Genomic DNA, 9,322 nt, shown 5'->3' with positions numbered 1-9,322 from the left:
TTTGCTCAAGTCCCTCAATTTCAGCCAGAAAATACCTGAAATCACAGAAAAACACACAAACTCATAGTAAAGTCCAGAAATGTGAATTTAACATAAAAACTAATAAAAACATCCCTAAAAGTAACTAGATTCTACTAAAAATATACTAAAAACAATGCCAAAAAACGTATAAATTATTCGCTCATCACAACACCAAACTTAAATTGTTGCTTGTCCCCAAGCAACTGAAAATCAAATAGGATAAAAAGAAGAGAATATACTATAAATTCCAAACTATCAATGAAACATAGCTCCAATCAGATGAGCGGGACTTGTAGCTTTTTTCCTCTTGAATAGTTTTGGCATCTCACTTTATCCATTGAAGTTCAGAATGATTGGCTTCTATAGGAACTCAGAGTTTAGATATTGTTATTGACTCTCCTAGTTTAGTATGATGATTCTTGAACACAGCTATTTTATGAGTCTTGGCCGTGGCCCTAAGCACTTTGTTTTCCAGTATTACCACCGGATACATAAATGCCACAGACACATAATTGGGTGAACCTTTTCAGATTGTGACTCAGCTTTGCTAAAGTCCCCAATTAGAGGTGTCCAGGGTTCTTAAGCACACTCTTTTTTTGCTTTGGACCTTGACTTTAACCGCTCAGTCTCAAGTTTTCACTTGACACCTTCACGCCACAAGCACATGGTTAGGGACAGCTTGGTTTAGCCGCTTAGGCCAGGATTTTATTCCTTTAGGCCCTCCTATCCACTGATGCTCAAAGCCTTGGGATCCTTTTTATTTACCCTTGCCTTTTGGTTTTAAGGGTTATTGGATTTTTGCTCTTGCCTCTTGGTTTTAAGAGCTTTGGCTTTTTCTGCTTGTTTTTTATTTCTTCTTTTTTTTTCGCCTATTTTTTTTTCTGCAAGCTTTGTTCTTTGCTGCTTTTTCTTGCTTCAAGAATCATTTTTAAGATTTTTCAGATTATCAAATAACATGTCTCCTTGTCATCATTCTTTCAAGAGCCAACATATTTAACATTCTTAAACAACAACTTCAAAAGACATATGCACTGTTCAAGCATACATTCAGAAAACAAGAAGCATTGTCACCACATCAATATAATTAAACTAAGTTCAAGGATAAATTCAAAACTCATGTACTTCTTGTTCTTTTGAATTAAAACATTTTTCATTTAAGAGAGGTGATGGATTCATAGGACATTCATATCTTTAAGTCATAGTTACTAAATACTAAAGATCATGTAATGAAGACACAAACATAGATAAGCACATAACATAGAAAACGAAAACAGAAGAAATAAGAACAAGGAATGAATCCACCTTAGTGATGGTGGCGTTTCCTTCTTGAGGAACCAATGATGTCCTTGAGCTCTTCTACGTCTCTTCCTTGTCTTTGTTACTCCTCCCTCATAGCTTTTTGATCTTCTCTAATTTCATGAAGGATGATGGAGTGCTCTTGATGTTCCGCCCTTAATTGTCCCATGTTGGAACTTAATTCTCCTAGGGAGGTGTTGATTTGCTCCCAATATTTATGTGGAGGGAAGTGCATCCCCTGAGGTATCTCAGGGATCTCTTGATTTGCAGCCACATGTTCTACCACTGAGCTATAGACCCTTGAGATGAATCTTTCCATCTCCCATGACTCGGAGGTGGAAGCCTTTGTCTTCCCTTTCCCTTTTCTGGAGGTTTCTCCGGTCTTAGGTGCCATTAATGGTAATGGAAAAACAAAAAGCTTATGCTTTTACCACACCAAACTTAGAATGTTGCTCGCCCTCGAGCAAAAGAAGAAAGAATAGAAGAAGAAGAAGAAGATATGGAGGAGATGGGGGGATGTGTGTATGGATGTGAGTGGTGAATAGAAAACAGAAGGGATGGTCATGAATGGAGAAAAAGAGGGTGAGGTGGGTAGGGATCCTGTGAGGTTTTACAGATCCTGAGATGATCCTGTGGTGTCCACAGATCTTGAGGTGATCCTGTGGTGTCCACAGATCCGGAGGTGTCAAGGATTTACATCCCTGCACCCATTAGGCATATAAAATGCCCTTGCACACAACTCTGGGCGTTCAGCGCCAGGTAGGTGCCCATTTTGGGCGTTCAACGCCCATTTGTTGGCCATTTCTGGCGTTGAACGCCAGAACCATGCTTGTTCTGGGCGTTCAGCGCCAACTCTTCTCCAGGGTTCCATTCTGGCGTTCAGCGCCCAGATGATGCCCTTTTTGGGCGTTCAGCGCCCAGATACTGCCATTTTGGGCGTTCAGCGCCAGAACCATGCTCTGTTCTGGCGTTGAACGCCAGGCAGATGCTCCCTCCAGGGTGTGATTTTTCTTCTGCTGTTTTTTATTCTGTTTTTAATTTTTTGTTTATTTTGTGACTCCACATGATCATGAACCTATAAAGACATATAACTAAGAAAAATATAGTTAGATAAATAAAAATTGGGTTGCCTCCCAACAAGTGCTTCTTTAATGTCAATAGCTTGACAGTGGGCTCTCATGGAGCCTCACAGATGTGCAGAGCATTGTTGAAACTCCCCAACACCAAACTTAGAGTTTGGATATGGGAGTTCAACACCAAACTTAGAGTTTGGTTGTGGCCTCCCAACACCAAACTTAGAGTTTGACTGTGGGGGCTTTGTTTGACTCTGCTTTGAGGGAAGCTTTTTCTGCTTCCTCTCCATGGATGCAGAGAGAGATCCTTGAGTTGTAAACACAAGGTTGTCCTTATTCAATTGAAGGATCAATTCTCCTCTGTCCACATCAATCACAGCTCTTGCTGTGGCTAGGAAAGGTCTTCCTAAGATGATGGATTCATCCTCTTCCTTCCCAGTATCTAAGACTATGAAATCAGCAGGGATGTAAAGGCCTTCAACCTTTACTAGCACGTCCTCTACTTGTCCATAAGCCTGTTTTCTGGAATTATCTGCCATCTCTAATGAGATTTTAGCAGCTTGCACCCCATAGATTCCCAGTTTCTCTATTACAGAGAGGGGCATGAGGTTTATTCCTGAACCAAGGTCACACAGAGCCTTAAAGATCATGGTGCCTATAGTACAAGGTATTATGAACTTTCCAGGATCCTGTCTCTTCTGAGGCAATGTCAGTTGATCTAGATCACTTAGTTCATTGATGAACAAGGGAGGTTCAACTTCCCAAGTATCAATGCCAAATAATTTGGCATTTAGCTTCATGATTGCACCAAGAAACTTGGCAGTTTGCTCCTCAGTAACATCCTCATTCTCTTCAGAAGAGGAGTACTCATCAAAGCTCATGAATGGCATAAGGAGGTTCAATGGAATCTCTATGATCTCTAGATGAGTCTCAGATTCCTTTGGTTCCTCAGAGGGAAACTCCTTATTGATCACTGGACGTCCCAGGAGGTCTTCCCCCTTGGGATTCACGTCCTCTCCTTCCCTTATAGGTTCGGCCATGGTGCTTATATCAATGGCCTTGCACTCTCCTTTTGGATTATCTTCTGTATTGCTTGGGAGAGTACTAGGAGGGATTTCAGTGATCCTTTTACTCAGCTGGCCCACTTGTGCTTCCAAATTTCTAATGGAAGGCCTTGTTTTATTCATGAAACTCACAGTGGCCTTAGATAGATCAGAGACTAAATTTGCTAAGCTAGATGGATTCTGCTCAGAATTCTCTGTCTGTTGCTGAGTGGATGATGGGAAAGGCTTGCTATTGCTAAACCTGTTTCTTCCACCATTATTAAAGCCTTGTTGAGGCCTTTGATCCTTCCATGAGAGATTTGGATGATTTCTCCATGATAGGTTATAGGTGTTTCCATAAGGTTTACTGATGCGCATAAACTAGTTATGCTACGATTTAGGAAATTGCACGATCGGCAAAATTCCTTCCGGCAAGTGCACCGGTTATCGTCAAGTAAAAACTCACAATAGAGTGAGGTCGAATCCCACAAGGATTGGTTGAGTGAGCAATTCAGATTAGAAGTGTGTTCTAGTTGAGCGGAATCAAGGTTTTAGATGAGAATTGCGGAATGTAAAATTGGCGGGAAAAGTAAATGACAAGGAATTGAAATGGCGGAATCTTAAATTGCATGAATTAAAGAGCAGAATGTAAATTGCTGAAATTAAAAGGGAATGGGGGTGATTGCAAGAATTGAGTTGCAGAATGTAAAGAGAAAGTGGAAATCAGAAATGGGGAATTCATTGGGTGTTAGGAGATATTGAGATCTCCGAATCAAAACATGTATATCTCTTCCTCAACCAATGCGTTCATTAAATTTTGCTTGGCAATCTTATATGATTGGATCCCAATCCCTTGGCTCACCAATTCTCTCTAAAAATGAACAAATTCCCAATCCCTTGGTTTAAATGTTCATAAGAAGAGATGATGCTCGATCACTGATTATACCACACAGTTTCATGAACCACAATTTGGTAGGATTACATGTCACAATATCCATCCAAACCCCAATCCAATTCACTGTGAGAAAGCTTCTCTAGCATGAATCCTCCATTCCTTTCCCAAGGTTCCGAAGGATTCCAATTATGGGTAGTTTCTTTCCCAAGACAACTACCCAATGGAATTAGATCGAGAAGCTTTCTAACAAAATTCAAGAGAAAAGATTGAAGAAGAAGATAAACTATTATTGATTCATTGAATTACAATAGAGCTCCCTAACCCAATGAAAGGGGTTTAGTGAGTCATAGCTCTGAATTCAACTACAAAGATATGAAAACTAGCTAAAAAATGAAAAATTAAAAGTTTCCAAAAGTCCCCTCTAACTTAAATTCTATCCTATTTATACACTTTCTATATTGAGCTTCTGTTGTGTTTCTTGGGCTTTGAGGCCTCTCCCTGCTTTCCTTTTGCTTTGGGTTTATGATCCATAATCTTGATGAGGCTGCTGATCCAAATTCTGTAACATTCATTGAGCCAACTTAGTGATAATCAAATAATGGCACATGACTCAATAAATTGAAAGTTCAGACTCATCAATCCTTCAGGCCCAATCCCATAAACCATGATATTCAATTGGGTTTCATACCAGAATAAGTTTAAGATAATGTTTGTGCTCAAATACTAACTTAAACCACAATATTTTTGGTCCAGAAACCTTTTCCAAGAGTGGCGTTTAAGTTGCAGTTTAAGCTTAAACTGCAGCTTAAACGCCAGACACTTCCAGTGAGGCCTTTTGTAGAAGCACGTTTAAGCTTCAGTTTAAGGTTAAACTGAAGCTTAAACGTGGAAAAGGAAGAAGGCAGCCCTGGAGAGTCATGGAGTCGAACACGTTTAAGCTTCAGTTTAAGGTTAAACTGAAGCTTAAACGTGGATATAGGAAGGGCAGCCCTGGAGGTCGAACACGTTTAACCTCCAGTTTAAGGTTAAACTGGAGGTTAAACGTGGAAATGGAAGGAGGCATCCTGGAGGTCGAACACGTTTAACCTCCAGTTTAAGGTTAAACTGGAGGTTAAACGTGGAAGCTTAGAAGAGTAGCCCTGGAGGTGTCGAACACGTTTAAGCTCCAGTTTGAGGTCAAACTGGAGCTTAAACGTGGAAATGGAGAGAGCAACCCTGGAGGAGAGTTCTTGGTCGAACACGTTTAAGCTCCAGTTTGAGGTCAAACTGGAGCTTAAACGTGGAAATGGCTCCCTGGTGCTTTTCCCATTCTGGCGTTTAACCTCCAGTTTAAGGTTAAACTGGAGGTTAAACGTGGAACTCTTTCCTGAGTGGCATTATCATTCTGGCGTTTAACCTCCAGTTTGAGGTCAAACTGGAGGTTAAACGTGGAATGCTTCTTTGGTGAGACTTTTCATTCTGGCGTTTAACCTCCAGTTTAAGGTTAAACTGGAGGTTAAACTTCAATTCCAGCATTCCTTAGCCTTCATGATTCTGGCGTTTAAGCTCCAGTTTAGGCTTAAACTGGAACTTAAACTCCACATGTGATATTCAAGCTTCCTTTATTGATTTTGTTGCTTCCTTGCTTAGCCTCTTCTTCCCTGAAATCATCCAAACAAATGCATCTAAGTCTTGCAAAATTTCATGAGAAATCTTCCATTCATACCATTCAAGTAATATAACTAAAACTCATGGAATTTGCATCAAAATCATATTGTTTGGATGGTTCATTGCTTTGTTCTTCATTTAACCATTTTTGGTTACTTTAAGCTCAAGAAAATGCATAAAACAACTAAAACTAACAGAAAAATGCTAGTGAAACTAGCCTAAGATGCCTTGGCATCACAACACCAAACTTAATACTTGCTTGTCCCTAAGCAAGTCCTGAGTTATTTGAGAAGAAAGTATGAAACAGAAAGCAATTACATTGGCTATATTAGCAAGCATTTGAAGTTCATCAGAAGGGTTTTATGCAGAAAGTTGCAGCATCACTTTTTCATACTTATCAGGTAAGATTATCACTTTTTCATTGCATCCATCAAACACTGCTATGGCCTCTTGTTATTCTTATGTCTTTGGCACTTTTCTCTTCTTTGTTTTTCTTTTCTTTTTCTTAGAGCTACTTTGCTCCTTGTTTGCTTAGTGTCATGTGTTGCACAAGCCTTTGGCATTTTCTTTTTTTCTTATCAGTGCACTACACATATCCACTTTAGGCATTTTAGTTCACATTTCTTCTTGAGACATTGGTGCCCAGCACCTCTTTGTGTGACTAAATGTTTTGTATTTAGGTTGCTCTTGATAATGGACTTTTGGTTGATAATCCCGGGTTAGTTAACCCAAGTTACCGAGTGTTGAAACACTCCTCAGAACCTATTCATCCAAGCATATCCTTAATACATAAACACCACAGGCATTTGTCTCAGAAGTTCAAACCATTGGTGCCTAGCTTATTTTCTCAATTTTTCTGCTTTTTGGTTGCCTTTTTCAGTGGCTTTTTCTTCTTCTTTTTCTTTCTTTTTCATGGCCAAAGATATTTATTCATCAAGATCCATAGACAGTTTTCAATTTCTACACAAAGAATGATAATTCTACACTCTAATTCCAGTGATCTGACTAAACAATCAAGCATGTATACCACCACTTAATTCTACTTGATTTGTCACTAATTTAGCCAAGTTACTTTTGTTCAAACTTTTCTTTTATTTTTGGAAACAGAACAAGCATGGCAAGCACTTGTTTAAGAAGGTGAAGTTATATCCAAACATCTAGGCATTCACTTTATTCAAAGCAATAAACAGACAAATATACTAAAAACTTCACATTCCAGAAAGATTCAACATTTACAGTTTAAACCAGAACAAGCATGCTTTTGTTTGCCCTTTTTAAAGAATTATCAAGGAACAATACCACCTTGTGAAATTCCTTGTTTTCTCTTTGTTGCCAGGAAACAATTTGATTTCCCTTCTTCTCCTAAATGTTGCTTCATGCTTTAAAATCCTTGTTTCCTTTCCTGCAAAGAGTGATGAAGTTGCTTGCTTCTCAAGCACTTGAGTGGTTAGCTCAGTGTGGGTAAGTATCTGAGTCTTAAGTTGGTGTGTGAACACCAAACTTAGTCTCCCACTTACTTCTCTGTGCTTTGAATCCTTGAGTTCTCTTTGGAATGAAGTTGCTGCTAAGGGTTTTAAGCATTTCTGTGACTGCTTAGAATGGTTGTTTCTCTCATATAATCCAAAGGTTGTTGTGTTCAGTTGATCTTTATGGTGGAACACCAAACTTAGAGTCACACATTCCCCTTTGAATTATTGATCCACGAATTCATTGTTTGGTGTGAAACACCAAACTTAATTCTTTGCAATGCACAGAAACTACTTCACCCTTTTTATTGAAACAAATAAAAGAAACAGCAAAAGGGTATTACCTCAGGTTGGGTTGCCTCCCAACAAGCGCTTCTTTAACGTCATTAGCTTGACGGTCAGCTTCCTCAGTTGAGGTGATATTTAACTTTGTCCTTCTCATCCACATCTCCCAAGTAATGTTTGAGTCTTTGACCGTTCACAATGAAGGTTCGTTGTGACTTTTCTTCCATGATTTCTACTTGTCCATATTTGGAGACTTTGGTGACAAGGAAAGGTCCAGACCACCTTGATTTTAGCTTCCCTGGAAATAGCTTCAGCCTAGAATTGTAGAGCAATACTTTTTGTCCTTCTTCAAATTTCCTTGGGGCTATGTTGCTGTCATGCTTCTTCTTTGCTCTTTCTTTGTAAATTTTGGCATTCTCATAAGCTTCCGCTCTGAATTCTTCCAACTCTTGAATTTGCAACATCCTTCTTTCTCCAGCAGCTTTGTTGTCCAAGTTCAAAAGTTTCAAGGCCCAGTATGCCTTGTGCTCCAACTCCAGTGGCAAATGGCAAGCTTTTCCATATACTAGTTGGTAAGGAGACATTCCAATTGGTGTTTTGAAAGCTGTCCTATATGCCCAAAGAGCATCATCTAGCTTAATCGACCAGTCCTTCCTTGAAGTTCCCACAGTCTTTTCCAGGATCCTTTTGAGTTCTCTGTTAGATATTTCGGCTTGCCCACTTGTCTGTGGATGGTATGGTGTGGCTACCTTGTGTTTGACTCCATATTTTAGAAGCAATGCCTCTAATGGTTTGTTGCAGAAGTGGCTTCCTCCATCACTGATGATTGCTCTTGGAACCCCAAAATGGCAAAAAATGTGTTTTCTGAGGAAGTTCATGACTACCTTGTTATCATTGGTTGGAGTTGCTATTGCTTCAACCCATTTGGAGACATAGTCTACTGCCACAAGAATGTAATTATTTGAGTATGAGGAGGGAAAGGGTCCCATGAAATCTATCCCCCATACATCAAACAATTCAAGTTCCAGAATGAATTGTTGTGGCATTTCATTTCTTCTTGGCAGGTTCCCCGCTTTCTGGCATTCATGGCAGTGCTTCACTAATTCTTTTGCATCTTTGAAGATAGTGGGCCAATAAAAACCACACTGCAACACCTTAGCTGCTGTTCTTTCTCCTGCAAAATGTCCTCCATAAGTGGAGCCATGGCAGTCCCATAAGACTTCCTTTCCTTCTTCCTCGGATATGCATCTTCTGAGTATGCCATCGGAACATTTTTTGAACAAGTATGGTTCGTCCCAGATGAAGTATTTGGCATCATTTACCAATTTCTTCCTTTGATGTTTGTTAAATTCCAACGGTAAACTCCCAGTGGCCTTGAAGTTTGCTATGTCTGCAAACCAGGGTGCTTTGTGAATTACCATGAGTTGTTCATCAGGGAAGCACTCATTTATATGTGTGCTTTGTGCGCTTCCTTCTTCACATGGTATTCTTGATAAATGGTCTGCCACCTTGTTCTCTACACCCTTCTTGTCTTTGATTTCAATGTCAAATTCCTGCAACAAAAGAACCCATCTAATAAGTCTTGGTTTGGATTCT

This window comes from Arachis hypogaea, chromosome 12 (genome assembly GCF_003086295.3).
Source record: "Arachis hypogaea cultivar Tifrunner chromosome 12, arahy.Tifrunner.gnm2.J5K5, whole genome shotgun sequence".
Lineage (NCBI taxonomy): Eukaryota > Viridiplantae > Streptophyta > Magnoliopsida > Fabales > Fabaceae > Arachis > Arachis hypogaea.
Note: the sequence above shows the minus strand (reverse complement) of the source record.